The 15,991-nt window shown below is 40.5% G+C and overlaps 8 non-coding genes across 8 annotated transcripts; all 8 read right to left on the bottom strand.

Annotated features, from left to right (window-relative positions):
* Window positions 1-1,333: 1,333 nt before the first annotated feature.
* On the bottom strand, window positions 1,334-1,406 carry trnak-uuu (transfer RNA lysine (anticodon UUU)). Its single transcript has one exon. It is a non-coding gene; the product is annotated as a tRNA-Lys (tRNA).
* A 1,828-nt stretch (window positions 1,407-3,234) lies between these two features.
* Window positions 3,235-3,307, bottom strand: trnak-uuu (transfer RNA lysine (anticodon UUU)). Its single transcript has one exon. It is a non-coding gene; the product is annotated as a tRNA-Lys (tRNA).
* A 1,828-nt stretch (window positions 3,308-5,135) lies between these two features.
* On the bottom strand, window positions 5,136-5,208 carry trnak-uuu (transfer RNA lysine (anticodon UUU)). The gene has a single exon. It is a non-coding gene; the product is annotated as a tRNA-Lys (tRNA).
* A 1,828-nt stretch (window positions 5,209-7,036) lies between these two features.
* trnak-uuu (transfer RNA lysine (anticodon UUU)) lies at window positions 7,037-7,109 on the bottom strand. The gene has a single exon. It is a non-coding gene; the product is annotated as a tRNA-Lys (tRNA).
* Window positions 7,110-8,937: 1,828 nt separating this feature from the next.
* On the bottom strand, window positions 8,938-9,010 carry trnak-uuu (transfer RNA lysine (anticodon UUU)). Its single transcript has one exon. It is a non-coding gene; the product is annotated as a tRNA-Lys (tRNA).
* A 1,828-nt stretch (window positions 9,011-10,838) lies between these two features.
* Window positions 10,839-10,911, bottom strand: trnak-uuu (transfer RNA lysine (anticodon UUU)). The gene has a single exon. It is a non-coding gene; the product is annotated as a tRNA-Lys (tRNA).
* Window positions 10,912-12,739: 1,828 nt separating this feature from the next.
* On the bottom strand, window positions 12,740-12,812 carry trnak-uuu (transfer RNA lysine (anticodon UUU)). Its single transcript has one exon. It is a non-coding gene; the product is annotated as a tRNA-Lys (tRNA).
* Window positions 12,813-14,640: 1,828 nt separating this feature from the next.
* trnak-uuu (transfer RNA lysine (anticodon UUU)) lies at window positions 14,641-14,713 on the bottom strand. Its single transcript has one exon. It is a non-coding gene; the product is annotated as a tRNA-Lys (tRNA).
* Window positions 14,714-15,991: the final 1,278 nt, after the last annotated feature.

Below are 15,991 nucleotides of genomic sequence, written 5' to 3'. Positions count from 1 at the left end.
TGTGTGTGAGTCTTCGCCTGAATACAGACTCTCTGTCTGAGAAAGAATTGCCTCGAAGATTTTTTTTTCGAAAACTAATTCCCTCATGCATTAGCTAACAGATAGCTGACATACACAAGTGTGAATGCTCAACTTTCAAAAGGTTTGAGCAAGTACATCCACTTCTGACATGCTTATATTGCTTAAATGCAAATGGATCTGTGACTTGAACAAGTCTGTTGCTTCTCTCAGCCAATATAGAAACTGCCCAACACACTACAAGTACACAAGGTGTAATGAATCACAAAGGCCCACAGGTCCAAACACCAACATATTGGCAAGAAACATGGCCAGTTGTGAATGTTTCAATTTTTACGTTCATTGGACACAAACAAGAAACAACGCATTGTACGAGTTGGAGATGTTCAGCTACCAAAAGATTTCTCTTTTGATGTCATATGGATGCATTCTGGACTTTGTGTACATAAAGGGAGAACGAACATAAATGGTTAGAATAGCATTCTAACATTCTAAGAGGCTCGATTTTTGCTCTCAAGCTGCGATGGTGGTTTTGTCATGCTGTCTAAGAGAAGAGGCTGTGGTCAGGGTGGAGTGAGTCTTTGATAACCAAGATTGGTGGTGTTTTGGCCCTCGAATAGGACATGGCATTACACAGTGTAAGGTATTTCTCAGTGAACTGCAGAGAATGAAGGCGAGGGCAAGGACTTAAACACACGCACATGTCCTAGACTGAATACAGACACTTTGCCTGAAAAACAATTGCCTGGAAGGGTGTTCCAAAATTTCTTCCCTCATGCATTAGATAACAGTTGGCACACATCCGCAAGTGTAAATGATCAACTTTCATTCACGCATCTCAAGGTCACAGTTGGTAGTGTCTACGAAAGGAATCAAAGGGAAAAGTTTGAGCAAGTACATCCTCCACTGACAAGCTCCTGTTCTATAAATGAAAAAGGATTCTTTGACTTGAACAAGTCTGCTCCTTCTCTCAGCCAATACTGAAATTGCTCAACGCAGTACGTTACACCATGTGTAATGAAATTGCTATGAGAACAATCTCAGGAATTAATTCAAAAAGGTTAGGCTCAGAAGTGTCGATTTTATAAAGTAAGAAAGCTTTTGATGTTTAATTATAGCCAAGAAGCGTAGCTAGCCTTACCTGGGATAATAGCCAAGTTGCAACGTCACAGCTGGGGGAATGGATAGAAATGTGAAAGGTCACTTTAATCAGCAATGTTTAAGGAAGTATGGTCCTGTTTCTGGACTTACTTTGATCTAGAGGTATTTCCAGAAACTTCTCACGCACACTTGTGTGGCAAAGTAACAATATCATCGCCTGAACAGGGACTTGAGCCCTGGACCCTCAGATTAAAAGTATGATGCTCTACCGACTGAGCTACCCAGGCCACAGACAATGTTTCCAACCTATGGAAGGATAGAATCTGGACACGACATATAAGTCTCAAGCTTTGATATGCTATCTGTGTGTCAATCTTCTCAAGACACATAAAGGCCCACATGGTATGGTTTGGTCATCCTCCCCAATCCAGTACATCTTAACTGACATGACATATTAAGAGCTTTCCAATAGCAAAATAGATGAATGGGGAATGCTATAATGTCTGTCAGCTAAGTTTTTGGCAGTGTAGTGTCATAGCATGCTGAGCATCATGTGAGATCCAGTCAGTTTGCATATAATGAATGCTCTTTCTCTCCTCTTAAAACTCTTTAGCTCTGATGGCAATATCAAATTACAAAGGCCCACTTCATATGGTCATCCACTGGTGGTCAGGACAAGTGGGAGATGCTAAAACATTTATAAAACATCACATTGGCTGCAGTCTGTTGTGTTACATTTGAAATCCAGCCATGGATATATTAAACATATATATATATGAATGTGTGTGTGAGTCTTCGCCTGAATACAGACTCTCTGTCTGAGAAAGAATTGCCTCGAAGATTTTTTTTTCGAAAACTAATTCCCTCATGCATTAGCTAACAGATAGCTGACATACACAAGTGTGAATGCTCAACTTTCAAAAGGTTTGAGCAAGTACATCCACTACTGACATGCTTATATTGCTTAAATGCAAATGGATCTGTGACTTGAACAAGTCTGTTGCTTCTCTCAGCCAATATAGAAACTGCCCAACACACTACAAGTACACAAGGTGTAATGAATCACAAAGGCCCACAGGTCCAAACACCAACATATTGGCAAGAAACATGGCCAGTTGTGAATGTTTCAATTTTTACGTTCATTGGACACAAACAAGAAACAACGCATTGTATGAGTTGGAGATGTTCAGCTACCAAAAGATTTCTCTTTTGATGTCATATGGATGCATTCTGGACTTTGTGTACATAAAGGGAGAACGAACATAAATGGTTAGAATAGCATTCTAACATTCTAAGAGGCTCGATTTTTGCTCTCAAGCTGCGATGGTGGTTTTGTCATGCTGTCTAAGAGAAGAGGCTGTGGTCAGGGTGGAGTGAGTCTTTGATAACCAAGATTGGTGGTGTTTTGGCCCTCGAATAGGACATGGCATTACACAGTGTAAGGTATTTCTCAGTGAACTGCAGAGAATGAAGGCGAGGGCAAGGACTTAAACACACGCACATGTCCTAGACTGAATACAGACACTTTGCCTGAAAAACAATTGCCTGGAAGGGTGTTCCAAAATTTCTTCCCTCATGCATTAGATAACAGTTGGCACACATCCGCAAGTGTAAATGATCAACTTTCATTCACGCATCTCAAGGTCACAGTTGGTAGTGTCTACGAAAGGAATCAAAGGGAAAAGTTTGAGCAAGTACATCCTCCACTGACAAGCTCCTGTTCTATAAATGAAAAAGGATTCTTTGACTTGAACAAGTCTGCTCCTTCTCTCAGCCAATACTGAAATTGCTCAACGCAGTACGTTACACCATGTGTAATGAAATTGCTATGAGAACAATCTCAGGAATTAATTCAAAAAGGTTAGGCTCAGAAGTGTCGATTTTATAAAGTAAGAAAGCTTTTGATGTTTAATTATTGCCAAGAAGCGTAGCTAGCCTTACCTGGGATAATAGCCAAGTTGCAACGTCACAGCTGGGGGAATGGATAGAAATGTGAAAGGTCACTTTAATCAGCAATGTTTAAGGAAGTATGGTCCTGTTTCTGGACTTACTTTGATCTAGAGGTATTTCCAGAAACTTCTCACGCACACTTGTGTGGCAAAGTAACAATATCATCGCCTGAACAGGGACTTGAGCCCTGGACCCTCAGATTAAAAGTCTGATGCTCTACCGACTGAGCTACCCAGGCCACAGCCAATGTTTCCAACCTATGGAAGGATAGAATCTGGACACGACATATAAGTCTCAAGCTTTGATATGCTATTTGTGTGTCAATCTTCTCAAGACACATAAAGGCCCACATGGTATGGTTTGGTCATCCTCCCCAATCCAGTACATCTTAACTGACATGACATATTAAGAGCTTTCCAATAGCAAAATAGATGAATGGGGAATGCTATAATGTCTGTCAGCTAAGTTTTTGGCAGTGTAGTGTCATAGCATGCTGAGCATCATGTGAGATCCAGTCAGTTTGCATATAATGAATGCTCTTTCTCTCCTCTTAAAACTCTTTAGCTCTGATGGCAATATCAAATTACAAAGGCCCACTTCATATGGTCATCCACTGGTGGTCAGGACAAGTGGGAGATGCTAAAACATTTATAAAACATCACATTGGCTGCAGTCTGTTGTGTTACATTTGAAATCCAGCCATGGATATATTAAACATATATATATATGAATGTGTGTGTGAGTCTTCGCCTGAATACAGACTCTCTGCCTGAGAAAGAATTGCCTCGAAGATTTTTTTTTCGAAAACTAATTCCCTCATGCATTAGCTAACAGATAGCTGACATACACAAGTGTGAATGCTCAACTTTCAAAAGGTTTGAGCAAGTACATCCACTACTGACATGCTTATATTGCTTAAATGCAAATGGATCTGTGACTTGAACAAGTCTGTTCCTTCTCTCAGCCAATATAGAAACTGCCCAACACACTACAAGTACACAAGGTGTAATGAATCACAAAGGCCCACAGGTCCAAACACCAACATATTGGCAAGAAACATGGCCAGTTGTGAATGTTTCAATTTTTACGTTCATTGGACACAAACAAGAAACAACGCATTGTACGAGTTGGAGATGTTCAGCTACCAAAAGATTTCTCTTTTGATGTCATATGGATGCATTCTGGACTTTGTGTACATAAAGGGAGAACGAACATAAATGGTTAGAATAGCATTCTAACATTCTAAGAGGCTCGATTTTTGCTCTCAAGCTGCGATGGTGGTTTTGTCATGCTGTCTAAGAGAAGAGGCTGTGGTCAGGGTGGAGTGAGTCTTTGATAACCAAGATTGGTGGTGTTTTGGCCCTCGAATAGGACATGGCATTACACAGTGTAAGGTATTTCTCAGTGAACTGCAGAGAATGAAGGCGAGGGCAAGGACTTAAACACACGCACATGTCCTAGACTGAATACAGACACTTTGCCTGAAAAACAATTGCCTGGAAGGGTGTTCCAAAATTTCTTCCCTCATGCATTAGATAACAGTTGGCACACATCCGCAAGTGTAAATGATCAACTTTCATTCACGCATCTCAAGGTCACAGTTGGTAGTGTCTACGAAAGGAATCAAAGGGAAAAGTTTGAGCAAGTACATCCTCCACTGACAAGCTCCTGTTCTATAAATGAAAAAGGATTCTTTGACTTGAACAAGTCTGCTCCTTCTCTCAGCCAATACTGAAATTGCTCAACGCAGTACGTTACACCATGTGTAATGAAATTGCTATGAGAACAATCTCAGGAATTAATTCAAAAAGGTTAGGCTCAGAAGTGTTGATTTTATAAAGTAAGAAAGCTTTTGATGTTTAATTATAGCCAAGAAGCGTAGCTAGCCTTACCTGGGATAATAGCCAAGTTGCAACGTCACAGCTGGGGGAATGGATAGAAATGTGAAAGGTCACTTTAATCAGCAATGTTTAAGGAAGTATGGTCCTGTTTCTGGACTTACTTTGATCTAGAGGTATTTCCAGAAACTTCTCACGCACACTTGTGTGGCAAAGTAACAATATCATCGCCTGAACAGGGACTTGAGCCCTGGACCCTCAGATTAAAAGTCTGATGCTCTACCGACTGAGCTACCCAGACCACAGCCAATGTTTCCAACCTATGGAAGGATAGAATCTGGACACGACATATAAGTCTCAAGCTTTGATATGCTATTTGTGTGTCAATTTTCTCAAGACACATAAAGGCCCACATGGTATGGTTTGGTCATCCTCCCCAATCCAGTACATCTTAACTGACATGACATATTAAGAGCTTTCCAATAGCAAAATAGATGAATGGGGAATGCTATAATGTCTGTCAGCTAAGTTTTTGGCAGTGTAGTGTCATAGCATGCTGAGCATCATGTGAGATCCAGTCAGATTGCATATAATGAATGCTCTTTCTCTCCTATTAAAACTCTTTAGCTCTGATGGCAATATCAAATTACAAAGGCCCACTTCATATGGTCATCCACTGGTGGTCAGGACAAGTGGGAGATGCTAAAACATTTATAAAACATCACATTGGCTGCAGTCTGTTGTGTTACATTTGAAATCCAGCCATGGATATATTAAACATATATATATATGAATGTGTGTGTGAGTCTTCGCCTGAATACAGACTCTCTGCCTGAGAAAGAATTGCCTCGAAGATTTTTTTTTCGAAAACTAATTCCCTCATGCATTAGCTAACAGATAGCTGACATACACAAGTGTGAATGCTCAACTTTCAAAAGGTTTGAGCAAGTACATCCACTACTGACATGCTTATATTGCTTAAATGCAAATGGATCTGTGACTTGAACAAGTCTGTTCCTTCTCTCAGCCAATATAGAAACTGCCCAACACACTACAAGTACACAAGGTGTAATGAATCACAAAGGCCCACAGGTCCAAACACCAACATATTGGCAAGAAACATGGCCAGTTGTGAATGTTTCAATTTTTACGTTCATTGGACACAAACAAGAAACAACGCATTGTACGAGTTGGAGATGTTCAGCTACCAAAAGATTTCTCTTTTGATGTCATATGGATGCATTCTGGACTTTGTGTACATAAAGGGAGAACGAACATAAATGGTTAGAATAGCATTCTAACATTCTAAGAGGCTCGATTTTTGCTCTCAAGCTGCGATGGTGGTTTTGTCATGCTGTCTAAGAGAAGAGGCTGTGGTCAGGGTGGAGTGAGTCTTTGATAACCAAGATTGGTGGTGTTTTGGCCCTCGAATAGGACATGGCATTACACAGTGTAAGGTATTTCTCAGTGAACTGCAGAGAATGAAGGCGAGGGCAAGGACTTAAACACACGCACATGTCCTAGACTGAATACAGACACTTTGCCTGAAAAACAATTGCCTGGAAGGGTGTTCCAAAATTTCTTCCCTCATGCATTAGATAACAGTTGGCACACATCCGCAAGTGTAAATGATCAACTTTCATTCACGCATCTCAAGGTCACAGTTGGTAGTGTCTACGAAAGGAATCAAAGGGAAAAGTTTGAGCAAGTACATCCTCCACTGACAAGCTCCTGTTCTATAAATGAAAAAGGATTCTTTGACTTGAACAAGTCTGCTCCTTCTCTCAGCCAATACTGAAATTGCTCAACGCAGTACGTTACACCATGTGTAATGAAATTGCTATGAGAACAATCTCAGGAATTAATTCAAAAAGGTTAGGCTCAGAAGTGTCGATTTTATAAAGTGAGAAAGCTTTTGATGTTTAATTATTGCCAAGAAGCGTAGCTAGCCTTACCTGGGATAATAGCCAAGTTGCATCGTCACAGCTGGGGGAATGGATAGAAATGTGAAATGTGACTTTAATCAGCAATGTTTAAGGAAGTAGGGTCCTTTTTCTGGAATTACTTTGATCTACAGGTATTTCCAGCAACTTCTGACACACACTTTAGTGGCAAAGTAACAATATCAACGCCTGAACAGGGACTTGAACCCTGGACCCTCAGATTAAAAGTCTGATGCTCTACCGACTGAGCTACCCAGGCCACAGACAATGTTTCCAACCTATGGAAGGATAGAATCTGGACACGACATATAAGTCTCAAGCTTTGATATGCTATCTGTGTGTCAATCTTCTCAAGACACATAAAGGCCCACATGGTATGGTTTGGTCATCCTCCCCAATCCAGTACATCTTAACTGACATGACATATTAAGAGCTTTCCAATAGCAAAATAGATGAATGGGGAATGCTATAATGTCTGTCAGCTAAGTTTTTGGCAGTGTAGTGTCATAGCATGCTGAGCATCATGTGAGATCCAGTCAGTTTGCATATAATGAATGCTCTTTCTCTCCTCTTAAAACTCTTTAGCTCTGATGGCAATATCAAATTACAAAGGCCCACTTCATATGGTCATCCACTGGTGGTCAGGACAAGTGGGAGATGCTAAAACATTTATAAAACATCACATTGGCTGCAGTCTGTTGTGTTACATTTGAAATCCAGCCATGGATATATTAAACATATATATATATGAATGTGTGTGTGAGTCTTCGCCTGAATACAGACTCTCTGCCTGAGAAAGAATTGCCTCGAAGATTTTTTTTTCGAAAACTAATTCCCTCATGCATTAGCTAACAGATAGCTGACATACACAAGTGTGAATGCTCAACTTTCAAAAGGTTTGAGCAAGTACATCCACTACTGACATGCTTATATTGCTTAAATGCAAATGGATCTGTGACTTGAACAAGTCTGTTCCTTCTCTCAGCCAATATAGAAACTGCCCAACACACTACAAGTACACAAGGTGTAATGAATCACAAAGGCCCACAGGTCCAAACACCAACATATTGGCAAGAAACATGGCCAGTTGTGAATGTTTCAATTTTTACGTTCATTGGACACAAACAAGAAACAACGCATTGTACGAGTTGGAGATGTTCAGCTACCAAAAGATTTCTCTTTTGATGTCATATGGATGCATTCTGGACTTTGTGTACATAAAGGGAGAACGAACATAAATGGTTAGAATAGCATTCTAACATTCTAAGAGGCTCGATTTTTGCTCTCAAGCTGCGATGGTGGTTTTGTCATGCTGTCTAAGAGAAGAGGCTGTGGTCAGGGTGGAGTGAGTCTTTGATAACCAAGATTGGTGGTGTTTTGGCCCTCGAATAGGACATGGCATTACACAGTGTAAGGTATTTCTCAGTGAACTGCAGAGAATGAAGGCGAGGGCAAGGACTTAAACACACGCACATGTCCTAGACTGAATACAGACACTTTGCCTGAAAAACAATTGCCTGGAAGGGTGTTCCAAAATTTCTTCCCTCATGCATTAGATAACAGTTGGCACACATCCGCAAGTGTAAATGATCAACTTTCATTCACGCATCTCAAGGTCACAGTTGGTAGTGTCTACGAAAGGAATCAAAGGGAAAAGTTTGAGCAAGTACATCCTCCACTGACAAGCTCCTGTTCTATAAATGAAAAAGGATTCTTTGACTTGAACAAGTCTGCTCCTTCTCTCAGCCAATACTGAAATTGCTCAACGCAGTACGTTACACCATGTGTAATGAAATTGCTATGAGAACAATCTCAGGAATTAATTCAAAAAGGTTAGGCTCAGAAGTGTTGATTTTATAAAGTAAGAAAGCTTTTGATGTTTAATTATAGCCAAGAAGCGTAGCTAGCCTTACCTGGGATAATAGCCAAGTTGCAACGTCACAGCTGGGGGAATGGATAGAAATGTGAAAGGTCACTTTAATCAGCAATGTTTAAGGAAGTATGGTCCTGTTTCTGGACTTACTTTGATCTAGAGGTATTTCCAGAAACTTCTCACGCACACTTGTGTGGCAAAGTAACAATATCATCGCCTGAACAGGGACTTGAGCCCTGGACCCTCAGATTAAAAGTCTGATGCTCTACCGACTGAGCTACCCAGACCACAGCCAATGTTTCCAACCTATGGAAGGATAGAATCTGGACACGACATATAAGTCTCAAGCTTTGATATGCTATTTGTGTGTCAATTTTCTCAAGACACATAAAGGCCCACATGGTATGGTTTGGTCATCCTCCCCAATCCAGTACATCTTAACTGACATGACATATTAAGAGCTTTCCAATAGCAAAATAGATGAATGGGGAATGCTATAATGTCTGTCAGCTAAGTTTTTGGCAGTGTAGTGTCATAGCATGCTGAGCATCATGTGAGATCCAGTCAGATTGCATATAATGAATGCTCTTTCTCTCCTATTAAAACTCTTTAGCTCTGATGGCAATATCAAATTACAAAGGCCCACTTCATATGGTCATCCACTGGTGGTCAGGACAAGTGGGAGATGCTAAAACATTTATAAAACATCACATTGGCTGCAGTCTGTTGTGTTACATTTGAAATCCAGCCATGGATATATTAAACATATATATATATGAATGTGTGTGTGAGTCTTCGCCTGAATACAGACTCTCTGCCTGAGAAAGAATTGCCTCGAAGATTTTTTTTTCGAAAACTAATTCCCTCATGCATTAGCTAACAGATAGCTGACATACACAAGTGTGAATGCTCAACTTTCAAAAGGTTTGAGCAAGTACATCCACTACTGACATGCTTATATTGCTTAAATGCAAATGGATCTGTGACTTGAACAAGTCTGTTCCTTCTCTCAGCCAATATAGAAACTGCCCAACACACTACAAGTACACAAGGTGTAATGAATCACAAAGGCCCACAGGTCCAAACACCAACATATTGGCAAGAAACATGGCCAGTTGTGAATGTTTCAATTTTTACGTTCATTGGACACAAACAAGAAACAACGCATTGTACGAGTTGGAGATGTTCAGCTACCAAAAGATTTCTCTTTTGATGTCATATGGATGCATTCTGGACTTTGTGTACATAAAGGGAGAACGAACATAAATGGTTAGAATAGCATTCTAACATTCTAAGAGGCTCGATTTTTGCTCTCAAGCTGCGATGGTGGTTTTGTCATGCTGTCTAAGAGAAGAGGCTGTGGTCAGGGTGGAGTGAGTCTTTGATAACCAAGATTGGTGGTGTTTTGGCCCTCGAATAGGACATGGCATTACACAGTGTAAGGTATTTCTCAGTGAACTGCAGAGAATGAAGGCGAGGGCAAGGACTTAAACACACGCACATGTCCTAGACTGAATACAGACACTTTGCCTGAAAAACAATTGCCTGGAAGGGTGTTCCAAAATTTCTTCCCTCATGCATTAGATAACAGTTGGCACACATCCGCAAGTGTAAATGATCAACTTTCATTCACGCATCTCAAGGTCACAGTTGGTAGTGTCTACGAAAGGAATCAAAGGGAAAAGTTTGAGCAAGTACATCCTCCACTGACAAGCTCCTGTTCTATAAATGAAAAAGGATTCTTTGACTTGAACAAGTCTGCTCCTTCTCTCAGCCAATACTGAAATTGCTCAACGCAGTACGTTACACCATGTGTAATGAAATTGCTATGAGAACAATCTCAGGAATTAATTCAAAAAGGTTAGGCTCAGAAGTGTTGATTTTATAAAGTAAGAAAGCTTTTGATGTTTAATTATAGCCAAGAAGCGTAGCTAGCCTTACCTGGGATAATAGCCAAGTTGCAACGTCACAGCTGGGGGAATGGATAGAAATGTGAAAGGTCACTTTAATCAGCAATGTTTAAGGAAGTATGGTCCTGTTTCTGGACTTACTTTGATCTAGAGGTATTTCCAGAAACTTCTCACGCACACTTGTGTGGCAAAGTAACAATATCATCGCCTGAACAGGGACTTGAGCCCTGGACCCTCAGATTAAAAGTCTGATGCGCTACCGACTGAGCTACCCAGGCCACAGACAATGTTTCCAACCTATGGAAGGATAGAATCTGGACACGACATATAAGTCTCAAGCTTTGATATGCTATCTGTGTGTCAATCTTCTCAAGACACATAAAGGCCCACATGGTATGGTTTGGTCATCCTCCCCAATCCAGTACATCTTAACTGACATGACATATTAAGAGCTTTCCAATAGCAAAATAGATGAATGGGGAATGCTATAATGTCTGTCAGCTAAGTTTTTGGCAGTGTAGTGTCATAGCATGCTGAGCATCATGTGAGATCCAGTCAGTTTGCATATAATGAATGCTCTTTCTCTCCTCTTAAAACTCTTTAGCTCTGATGGCAATATCAAATTACAAAGGCCCACTTCATATGGTCATCCACTGGTGGTCAGGACAAGTGGGAGATGCTAAAACATTTATAAAACATCACATTGGCTGCAGTCTGTTGTGTTACATTTGAAATCCAGCCATGGATATATTAAACATATATATATATGAATGTGTGTGTGAGTCTTCGCCTGAATACAGACTCTCTGTCTGAGAAAGAATTGCCTCGAAGATTTTTTTTTCGAAAACTAATTCCCTCATGCATTAGCTAACAGATAGCTGACATACACAAGTGTGAATGCTCAACTTTCAAAAGGTTTGAGCAAGTACATCCACTACTGACATGCTTATATTGCTTAAATGCAAATGGATCTGTGACTTGAACAAGTCTGTTGCTTCTCTCAGCCAATATAGAAACTGCCCAACACACTACAAGTACACAAGGTGTAATGAATCACAAAGGCCCACAGGTCCAAACACCAACATATTGGCAAGAAACATGGCCAGTTGTGAATGTTTCAATTTTTACGTTCATTGGACACAAACAAGAAACAACGCATTGTATGAGTTGGAGATGTTCAGCTACCAAAAGATTTCTCTTTTGATGTCATATGGATGCATTCTGGACTTTGTGTACATAAAGGGAGAACGAACATAAATGGTTAGAATAGCATTCTAACATTCTAAGAGGCTCGATTTTTGCTCTCAAGCTGCGATGGTGGTTTTGTCATGCTGTCTAAGAGAAGAGGCTGTGGTCAGGGTGGAGTGAGTCTTTGATAACCAAGATTGGTGGTGTTTTGGCCCTCGAATAGGACATGGCATTACACAGTGTAAGGTATTTCTCAGTGAACTGCAGAGAATGAAGGCGAGGGCAAGGACTTAAACACACGCACATGTCCTAGACTGAATACAGACACTTTGCCTGAAAAACAATTGCCTGGAAGGGTGTTCCAAAATTTCTTCCCTCATGCATTAGATAACAGTTGGCACACATCCGCAAGTGTAAATGATCAACTTTCATTCACGCATCTCAAGGTCACAGTTGGTAGTGTCTACGAAAGGAATCAAAGGGAAAAGTTTGAGCAAGTACATCCTCCACTGACAAGCTCCTGTTCTATAAATGAAAAAGGATTCTTTGACTTGAACAAGTCTGCTCCTTCTCTCAGCCAATACTGAAATTGCTCAACGCAGTACGTTACACCATGTGTAATGAAATTGCTATGAGAACAATCTCAGGAATTAATTCAAAAAGGTTAGGCTCAGAAGTGTCGATTTTATAAAGTAAGAAAGCTTTTGATGTTTAATTATTGCCAAGAAGCGTAGCTAGCCTTACCTGGGATAATAGCCAAGTTGCAACGTCACAGCTGGGGGAATGGATAGAAATGTGAAAGGTCACTTTAATCAGCAATGTTTAAGGAAGTATGGTCCTGTTTCTGGACTTACTTTGATCTAGAGGTATTTCCAGAAACTTCTCACGCACACTTGTGTGGCAAAGTAACAATGTCATCGCCTGAACAGGGACTTGAGCCCTGGACCCTCAGATTAAAAGTCTGATGCTCTACCGACTGAGCTACCCAGGCCACAGCCAATGTTTCCAACCTATGGAAGGATAGAATCTGGACACGACATATAAGTCTCAAGCTTTGATATGCTATTTGTGTGTCAATCTTCTCAAGACACATAAAGGCCCACATGGTATGGTTTGGTCATCCTCCCCAATCCAGTACATCTTAACTGACATGACATATTAAGAGCTTTCCAATAGCAAAATAGATGAATGGGGAATGCTATAATGTCTGTCAGCTAAGTTTTTGGCAGTGTAGTGTCATAGCATGCTGAGCATCATGTGAGATCCAGTCAGTTTGCATATAATGAATGCTCTTTCTCTCCTCTTAAAACTCTTTAGCTCTGATGGCAATATCAAATTACAAAGGCCCACTTCATATGGTCATCCACTGGTGGTCAGGACAAGTGGGAGATGCTAAAACATTTATAAAACATCACATTGGCTGCAGTCTGTTGTGTTACATTTGAAATCCAGCCATGGATATATTAAACATATATATATATGAATGTGTGTGTGAGTCTTCGCCTGAATACAGACTCTCTGTCTGAGAAAGAATTGCCTCGAAGATTTTTTTTTCGAAAACTAATTCCCTCATGCATTAGCTAACAGATAGCTGACATACACAAGTGTGAATGCTCAACTTTCAAAAGGTTTGAGCAAGTACATCCACTACTGACATGCTTATATTGCTTAAATGCAAATGGATCTGTGACTTGAACAAGTCTGTTCCTTCTCTCAGCCAATATAGAAACTGCCCAACACACTACAAGTACACAAGGTGTAATGAATCACAAAGGCCCACAGGTCCAAACACCAACATATTGGCAAGAAACATGGCCAGTTGTGAATGTTTCAATTTTTACGTTCATTGGACACAAACAAGAAACAACGCATTGTACGAGTTGGAGATGTTCAGCTACCAAAAGATTTCTCTTTTGATGTCATATGGATGCATTCTGGACTTTGTGTACATAAAGGGAGAACGAACATAAATGGTTAGAATAGCATTCTAACATTCTAAGAGGCTCGATTTTTGCTCTCAAGCTGCGATGGTGGTTTTGTCATGCTGTCTAAGAGAAGAGGCTGTGGTCAGGGTGGAGTGAGTCTTTGATAACCAAGATTGGTGGTGTTTTGGCCCTCGAATAGGACATGGCATTACACAGTGTAAGGTATTTCTCAGTGAACTGCAGAGAATGAAGGCGAGGGCAAGGACTTAAACACACGCACATGTCCTAGACTGAATACAGACACTTTGCCTGAAAAACAATTGCCTGGAAGGGTGTTCCAAAATTTCTTCCCTCATGCATTAGATAACAGTTGGCACACATCCGCAAGTGTAAATGATCAACTTTCATTCACGCATCTCAAGGTCACAGTTGGTAGTGTCTACGAAAGGAATCAAAGGGAAAAGTTTGAGCAAGTACATCCTCCACTGACAAGCTCCTGTTCTATAAATGAAAAAGGATTCTTTGACTTGAACAAGTCTGCTCCTTCTCTCAGCCAATACTGAAATTGCTCAACGCAGTACGTTACACCATGTGTAATGAAATTGCTATGAGAACAATCTCAGGAATTAATTCAAAAAGGTTAGGCTCAGAAGTGTCGATTTTATAAAGTAAGAAAGCTTTTGATGTTTAATTATTGCCAAGAAGCGTAGCTAGCCTTACCTGGGATAATAGCCAAGTTGCATGGTCACAGCTGGGGGAATGGATAGAAATGTGAAATGTGACTTTAATCAGCAATGTTTAAGGAAGTAGGGTCCTTTTTCTGGAATTACTTTGATCTACAGGTATTTCCAGCAACTTCTGACACACACTTTAGTGGCAAAGTAACAATATCAACGCCTGAACAGGGACTTGAACCCTGGACCCTCAGATTAAAAGTCTGATGCTCTACCGACTGAGCTACCCAGGCCACAGACAATGTTTCCAACCTATGGAAGGATAGAATCTGGACACGACATATAAGTCTCAAGCTTTGATATGCTATCTGTGTGTCAATCTTCTCAAGACACATAAAGGCCCACATGGTATGGTTTGGTCATCCTCCCCAATCCAGTACATCTTAACTGACATGACATATTAAGAGCTTTCCAATAGCAAAATAGATGAATGGGGAATGCTATAATGTCTGTCAGCTAAGTTTTTGGCAGTGTAGTGTCATAGCATGCTGAGCATCATGTGAGATCCAGTCAGTTTGCATATAATGAATGCTCTTTCTCTCCTCTTAAAACTCTTTAGCTCTGATGGCAATATCAAATTACAAAGGCCCACTTCATATGGTCATCCACTGGTGGTCAGGACAAGTGGGAGATGCTAAAACATTTATAAAACATCACATTGGCTGCAGTCTGTTGTGTTACATTTGAAATCCAGCCATGGATATATTAAACATATATATATATGAATGTGTGTGTGAGTCTTCGCCTGAATACAGACTCTCTGTCTGAGAAAGAATTGCCTCGAAGATTTTTTTTTCGAAAACTAATTCCCTCATGCATTAGCTAACAGATAGCTGACATACACAAGTGTGAATGCTCAACTTTCAAAAGGTTTGAGCAAGTACATCCACTACTGACATGCTTATATTGCTTAAATGCAAATGGATCTGTGACTTGAACAAGTCTGTTGCTTCTCTCAGCCAATATAGAAACTGCCCAACACACTACAAGTACACAAGGTGTAATGAATCACAAAGGCCCACAGGTCCAAACACCAACATATTGGCAAGAAACATGGCCAGTTGTGAATGTTTCAATTTTTACGTTCATTGGACACAAACAAGAAACAACGCATTGTATGAGTTGGAGATGTTCAGCTACCAAAAGATTTCTCTTTTGATGTCATATGGATGCATTCTGGACTTTGTGTACATAAAGGGAGAACGAACATAAATGGTTAGAATAGCATTCTAACACTCTAAGAGGCTCGATTTTTGCTCTCAAGCTGCGATGGTGGTTTTGTCATGCTGTCTAAGAGAAGAGGCTGTGGTCAGGGTGGAGTGAGTCTTTGATAACCAAGATTGGTGGTGTTTTGGCCCTCGAATAGGACATGGCATTACACAGTGTAAGGTATTTCTCAGTGAACTGCAGAGAATGAAGGCGAGGGCAAGGACTTAAACACACGCACATGTCCTAGACTGAATACAGACACTTTGCCTGAAAAACAATTGCCTGGAAGGGTGTTCCAAAAT

This window comes from Electrophorus electricus, chromosome 5, assembly GCF_041902795.1.
Source record: "Electrophorus electricus isolate QZ-2024a chromosome 5, ASM4190279v1, whole genome shotgun sequence".
Taxonomy (NCBI): Eukaryota; Metazoa; Chordata; class Actinopteri; order Gymnotiformes; family Gymnotidae; genus Electrophorus; species Electrophorus electricus.
Note: the sequence above shows the minus strand (reverse complement) of the source record. Positions and strands in the feature narration are given on the sequence as shown.